The sequence below is a fragment of the Littorina saxatilis genome, unplaced genomic scaffold (assembly GCF_037325665.1).
Source record: "Littorina saxatilis isolate snail1 unplaced genomic scaffold, US_GU_Lsax_2.0 scaffold_250, whole genome shotgun sequence".
NCBI classification, from domain to species: Eukaryota; Metazoa; Mollusca; class Gastropoda; order Littorinimorpha; family Littorinidae; genus Littorina; species Littorina saxatilis.
This window is the reverse complement of record NW_027126876.1, coordinates 1-7539: the sequence shown is the minus strand read 5'-3', so window position 1 is coordinate 7539 and position 7539 is coordinate 1. Positions and strand designations below refer to the sequence as shown.

The following is a 7539-nucleotide window of genomic DNA, read 5'->3' as shown; positions in this document are numbered from 1 at the left end:
CCGCCAACAATCGACTTTTCTCTACCTCCCTCCTTTCCTCTCTCTCCCTCCCCTCTGTCCCTCCATCCCACTCTCTCCCTCCCCCTCTCTCTCCCTCCCTCTTTCTTCCACCCTCCCTATCTCCCCCCCCTCTCACTCCCTCCCTCCTTTCTCTCTCCCTCCATCCCACTATATATTTCCCTCCCCTCTCTTCTCTCTCCCTCCCTCCATCCTTCCCACACTTCCTTCCCCCCCTCTCTCCCTCTCTTTCTTCTTCCCTCCCTCCCTCCCCTCTCTACTCTCCCTTCCTATCTCCCCCCCTCCTCTCTCTCTCCCTACATCCCACTATTTCTTTCCCTCCCTCCCTTCCTCCCTCCCTCCCTCCCTCCCTCTCCCTCCCTCCCTCTCCCTCCCTCCATCTCTCCCACACTCCCTCTCTCTCTTCTTCCTTCCCTCCCTCAATCCCATTGAGTCTCTCCCGTCCTCTCTCTCTCTCTCTCCCTCCCTCCCTCTCTTCCTCCCTCTAACTCCTTCCTTCCCTCTTTTCCTCACTCTCTCTCCCTCCCCCCTCTCTCTCAATCAATCCCTAAATCCATCCTCCTCTCCCCCCCCCCCCTCCCCCTCCCTCTCTCAGTCTATTCCTATCTCTCTCTCTCTCTCTTCCTCCCCATTTATCTCTCTCTCCATAGCTCTCTCTCTCTCTCTCCCTCTCACCGTCCCTCTCTTTCTCCCTCTCTCCACCCCTCCTTCCATCTCTCTCCCTCCCTTTATTTCTCTCTCCCTCCATCCCGCCCCCCCCCCCCCCTGCTTTCTCTCCTCTCTCTCTCACTCCCCCCTCTCTCTCTCTCTCTCTCTCTCTCTCTCTCTCTCTCTCTCTCTCTCTCTCTCTCTCTCCATCTTGTGCAAATTCGTAGTGTTATTTTCACTGTTTTGTCATTTCTCTTGACACAACTTCTTCTTCCAAATATTTTGGTAAAACCAAGTAAGTCCGCTTGCTTAGATCTGCCCATTTTTTGTTAGATCTGATATTGGGGGGAAAAGTGGTAAAACCAATAAGTAAGTCCACAAAATGCCCAACAAAACAAAAACCATCCATCAGATTATTATGAAAATCGAGTTTTTAACGTAAATGAATGCTATGTATCTTATTATCTCGGTGGGTTGATCTAGATAATCATCACTTTTGAGAAATGTTAAAACAGTAAAAGTCGTTTTTCTCGGAAGTAGCTTCAGTGGACTTACTCGGTTTTGTCAACACACGGCAGATCTATATTATAATACGCGTGGCCTTTTTCGCCGTGTGGACGTATCTCCTACCAAACCCCGCCGGTTTGGACCCTGTCCCTCGGTTTTTCCGTAGGAACGGATCGCGATGAAGACGATAGGCCGGGTTAGATTGACGACTTCGAAAGCGAAATGGCTTTTTGAGGCCTTTTTAACGTGAAATGTCGTAGCAGACAGAATATCCCAGCTATCCCATTGGCCGAAAGCGAACGGTTTGACTAAACACTACGCGACCGCACCTCAGACGAACCTAGCTGTGTGTTTTATTTCTCTACCCCAGACGAACCTAAAATAATAAGAAGATAGATAGATCTGTTTATCTGTTAATGGAACTCCAAAATATTCCATAGATTTGTTTACTTAATTTTTAAAAGATAAGTTCGAAACAATATCATCTGATAAGTCGCCGTATAACCTTATAGGTTCCAGCGACTAAATATTTTCCCCCGGTGCAACCATAGACATGTACGTCATCATGATCTCCCCTTCATCATGATCTCCCCTTAATTTGACCGTTATTTTGGCTGTCTTAGTGAAATGGTAAGATATATCTCTATGTTTTTTACATGTAAGTGTTCGGAAAAAATACAGTTATAGCAGTTATGTACAAAAATAAGCAGCATATGCTCTTTTCGCCAAAGTAAAGTCCTTTTTTCTTCTGGTTTCTTATATGTGTCACAGCACACTGCAAGCTTTTAGGCGAATAGCAAGTGAGTGGTATATATATATCATCAATTTTATAGTAGGTAACGGTGTGAATTACTTGCCATGTTCATGTTCATTATACGTTTTCCATATATGTGTCATTTAATTGTGTATTGCTTGATGCCATGTATGTATGTGTGTGTGTGTGTACATGACTTTAAATAAACATGGATGTGTGGACTCGATTGTGTGTGTGTGTGTGTGTGTGAACCATGTACATATTTTCTGTTGTCAATTATACTATGCGTTTGAATCATTATGTATTTTAGACGTCATACTTTTTTTTCGTATCTTCACGATGGCTTTTACCCGTTTAAATTTTAATGCTTCCAACTTTCAAAGCGCTGCACGGCTGGGAAGAGATGCGCACTTTTATCACTGTTGTTCATGTAGACGTAATCATGGATTCATGCAAACGTCATTCCTGCTGTATTTTATTTTGTTTGTTTGTATAGTCGCGTGCGGTCGCGCAGTCTTTAGTCAGACCTAAAGCGTGGCAACATTCGGACCGCTTGCTTCTGCCCAGCTTTGAATCGAGGCAGCTGTCAATCTGCTGTCGCATCAACTGGCTCTACAGGTAAATCCCATTTATCAGTCTGTAAAACTTTCTTAAAGTGTTCCTAACCTTGCTGTATTCTGCCACAGGGGTTATACTATAGAGATAGAGAATTTGCAGTCTCCCTCCGCCATTTTGACGCGCATGAGGCATGTTTTAATCATGGATGTGCAAACGCTGTGTGGAGTAGTGACTACGCTCATTTTTTTGATAATACACCAAGTTTGTTTGAGAAACAGAGAATAGTCAAAGTGCAAAACAGGGGTTCCCAGGTCTGAATATGCGTTTGAATCATTATATATTTTGGACGTTTTAGATTTGAGACAATGACAAAAGGTGACGTTTTCATGTCAGTATGTCCCAAATGACATCACCAGTACATTTTTCATTCTATCTAATCTGTTTTCGTTCTATTTTTTCTAATAACATGCGTTAACAATTGATTGCCAACTGGAATGGAAGAGCACAAAAAGTGTAACTTGATATGTAGTTTCTCTAGAGGGAAAAACATCTTCCACTTTCATGTCAGTGTGTCCCATGCAACATACATTTGCCAAACAGCTATGTGTAAGTAGATTATTTGTTAGTGGCATAGAAAATACTGATCAACAATCAAAGTCAGTGTTCACATTCATTTTCTACCTATTTCTTATTTGTTTATTCTTTTGGCAATGGTGAAATGTCAGCAATCGTGTGTCATTCGGGACAGTAGACATGACACCTGACCTTTTGTCACTGTCTCATTTCCATTTCGTAAAAATCTATGACCCATGGCGCATTACATGTGGGGGGGGGGGGGGGGGGGGGGTGAACGAATCTTGCTTTTTCTACTTCTCTAACCCATGGCATAGGCCATACATGTGGGGGGTTCTATTACCTGAAAACAGCATCCACACACACGCGCACACGTTCCATTGGACGTACATTTATTGTGTGTGTGTTTGTCTGTGTGTGTGTTCATGGATGCTGCACTCGATTGTGTGTGTGTGTGTTTGAACCATGTATATTTTCTGTTATTTACTTATGTTATACTATGCGTTTGAATCATTATATATTTTAGACGTCTTACTTTTTGTTCATATCTTCACGATGGCTTTTACCTTTAATGCTTAATGCTTCCAACTTTCAAAGCGCTGCAAGGCTGGGAAGAGATGCGCACTTTCATCACTGTGTGTGTGTGTGATCATTTGGGGGGGGGGGGGGGGGGGGGGGAGGGGGCTGTATTTTTTTACACCAATGAGCAAACGTATAAAGAGAAAATTTTGTTCATGTAGATGTAATCATGCAAACGTCATTCCTGCCAAAACAAATCTTTTTTCAGTGTTGCATACTCCTGTGTACAAGGTATAATATTTTTTTCATTTTCTTCAGATATGGCGTCCCAACGACCAACTCACTGCGACCTCACTTCAAGACGCTGACCACAACTTGGCCTGTGAAGCAGTACCCCGACTTCGACAAAAACAAAAGCAATCTTTCCAGACCATTATCAACCAATTGTCAGATGCAAAAACCAAAGCGAGCAAAGACTCCACACAACTAACCAATCTTCTTAGGCGTGAAAATCAACGCCTCCAGTCGGCGGTCGCGTGTGGTCGCGCAGTCTTTAGTCAGAACCAAAGGCAAAGCGAATGTTGCCGCTCCTCCCCCAGCTTTGAATCGGGGCAACTGTCAAATCTGCTGTTGGATCCTACAACTGGCTCTACAGGTAAATCCCATTTATCAGTCTGTAAAACTTTCTTAAAGTGTTCCTAACCTTGCTGTATTCTACCACAGGGGTTATACTATAGAGAATTTGCAACATTATTCGCCACGTTTCTCAGTCTTCCCCCGCCATTTTGACACGCCACGACTGAACTGCAGGATTTTCGCTCTTTCAACGCTGCATTCTTTGGTTGTTTTCTAACCCAGACATAGGCCATATGGGGGGTGGGGGGGGGGGGATTCAAGGAATCTTGCCATACATTATGGACGGGGGGGGGGGGGGGGGGGGGGGGTGCGGTACTAAGCCAAAGTTTGGGATTCTGCCGGTGTCACGATTTCATCTTTCGCCTGTGTACATATTTCCCCCTTGATACTCAAGACTGAAATGTTTCCTGGTAAAATTAAGAAGTGAAATTATTTATGGACGAAAAGCATGTCATTTTCTTGCATGTGAAGAAAATTGGTTAAATTTAATAGATCACCCAAAATCGATTTTTTCGAAAACGTGTACCGAGTGGTTACGTCCTTTGAGTAAGAAGGGAAACATTTGAGGATGAATCAAATTTCAAGTTAAATAAAAAAAATTGGTTGGACAAATTTGGCCCCATGAATGTAGGGTACACAAGGTCGCTTATCAGTACAATCGAAGGGTGTTTTTTTTGTTCAGTGTAGAGTTTATACTAGATCAACGAGGCCGAGAATCAAAATATCAACACCGTTACAAAGCGAAAGATGAAAACGTCACACCCGCGTTACCCATGCAGATGCAGAAAGAAACGCTGCATTCTTTCGTTGTTTACTAACCCAGGCATAGGCAATAGCAATACATGAGTGGGGGGGGGGGGGGGGGGGGGGGTTCAAGGAAAGATTTCCATTTCGTAAAAATCATACATGAGGGGGAGGGAGGGCGGTGCTATTACCTGAAAACAGCACACACACGTGCCATTGGACGTACCTTTATTGGGTGTGTGTGTGTGTACATGACTTTATATGCATGGATGCGTGCACTCGATTGTGTGTGTATATTTTCTGTTGTCATTTAGTTACAATATGCGTTTGAATCTTTATATATTTTAGACGTTATAGATTTCCATTTCGTATCTTTACGATGGCTTTTACCTTTAATGCTTGGGGGGGGGGGGCTGGATTTTTACACCAATGAGCAAACGTATAAAGAGAAAATTTTGTTCATGTAGACGTAATCATGCAAACGTCATTCCTGCCAAAACAAATCTTTTTTCAGTGTTCCATACTCCTGTGTATAAGGTATAATTTTTTGTAATTTTCTTCAGATATGGCGTCCCAACGACCAACTCACTGCGACCTCACTTCAAGACGCTGACCACAACTTGACCTGTGAAGCAGTACCCCGACTTCGACAAAAACAAAAGCAATCTTTCCAGACCATCATCAACCAATTGTCAGATGCAAAAACCAAAGCGAGCAAAGACTCCACACAACTAACCAATCTTAGGCGTGAAAATCAACGCCTCCAGTCGGCCACCTCATCTTCACTACGTTCATCTACACCCACCGCTGCACCAAACAACCCTGCAGCAACAAGCACTCCTACAAACACATCAAACCACCTATTGTCGACGTCCTAACGCTCAGTCAAATCATGGATGACGACATGATTGACGCAACACAAAATTCAACACAATCCACAGACATGTTTGATGCAACACAAAACGCAACCCAGTCCACTTCAGATGACGCAGTCACATCGGGAGAAGCTCTCCAAGCATTGTCTCAGGAATAAACATTCACATTCAACCCATTTTTTCACAACCTTTTCAGAGTCAGTAGTTGCGGGTAAAATCTGATCCCTGTTTTGAATTTGGTGGAATCATTTTGCGACAAATCGATAAAGTCACGAGACAAAGAACATCAACAAAGACCATATGGGCAACCATGTAAATTGTTGCGGGGGTGTAACGGAGATCGACTTTGTCTTTATAAGAATAGGAATCACATCATCTTAAACTCTACACACGGTGACAACTGCAACGCGTGTGGCACACAGCATGACAAACAAAAAAGAGCCCCTGCCATGAATACTCCATGCTTAGTCCTATTTATCAGTTTTGGTGGCGCTGATTTGGCAAATGAAATGTTTTAATTATTTTGTGCTGGCTTGCAGCCCAAGAGAAATATTAAACAAAAGCAAATGTATTTCTTCAGGCCTAACCAGGGGCGGATCTGGGGGGGGGGGGGGGGTGCAATGGGTGCAATTGCACCCCCCCCAAGCGGGACAACAAAAAAAAAGAAAAAGAAAAATGTATCACCTGAAAATAGCACTTTACACGCTCAGATTGCACCAGATTGCACAATTTTGCTTCCTTTTTAAAAAAAAATTCAGGGGGGGGCATGCCCCCGGACCCCCCTAGCATGCTCGGCGCTTCGCGCCATCGGTTCGGCGCTTCGCGCCTTCGCTGATAAGATACAAAAAAAAAACCCAAGAACTTTGCACCCCCCCCTTTCAAAACCCAGATCCGCCCCTGCTAACCATCATAATGCCATATGCATGGTGATCTGTAAACTTCTGTTCTCTGTGCACAATGCATGTGTAAACATTTTGTTGTTCGCAGAACGCAGAACCAATTTCACATTTTAGAGAAATATTAAACAAAAGCAAATGTATTTCTTCAGGCCTAACCATCATAATGCCATATATGCATGGTGATCTGAAAACTTTTGTTCTCTGTGCACAATGCATGTGTAAACATTTTGTTGTTCGCAGAACGCAGAACCAATTTCACATTGGCTGGTTGTCGCGACATATGTCGCGCTACTTTACGTATACTGTCACCTGGTTGTCACGACATATGTCGCGCTATTGGCTCAGTCTGTTTGGTCAGTTCCGATTACCTCCCATTGATGCGAAAACCTATATGACTGTTTTTTGTTATTTTTCTCTCTGTTAATTCACCAGTGGCTATGTAACATGTGTTACAGAATTGCACCGGTGTAAGGGTTAACATTTTATTTTTCACTCGCATGTTTGCTGAAGTGTACAAATTTTGTTCCATTTAGTGCTGTTTTTTTCCCCGTCTTAAGACATATATGGTGATGTGTACAACTATTGTTCTCTGGCACATTTTTTTGCACATTTATGTCCCTCACTTATGTCAATGTAGCCGCTAATTTGTTTAAGTCCAGTCAATCGTGCAAACGTTTCATTGTGGGTGACTCGAGCTGTAGGGTACTGCGACGAGATTTCTTTCCCAATTATATGATTGGTGTTATATATTCTTTTACACATTTTAACTAGCATTCATCATCTTGGTTGAAGCGTGACAAAATGATTT

At 43.2% G+C, this 7539-nt stretch overlaps 1 long non-coding RNA gene across 1 annotated transcript; it reads left to right on the top strand.

Annotated features, from left to right (window-relative positions):
* The first annotated feature begins 1254 nt into the window (after positions 1 to 1254).
* LOC138955373 (uncharacterized) lies at positions 1255 to 7528 on the top strand. The gene is made up of 3 exons (XR_011452214.1): positions 1255 to 2545; positions 3896 to 4232; positions 5521 to 7528. It is a non-coding gene; the product is annotated as an uncharacterized lncRNA (long non-coding RNA).
* Positions 7529 to 7539: the final 11 nt, after the last annotated feature.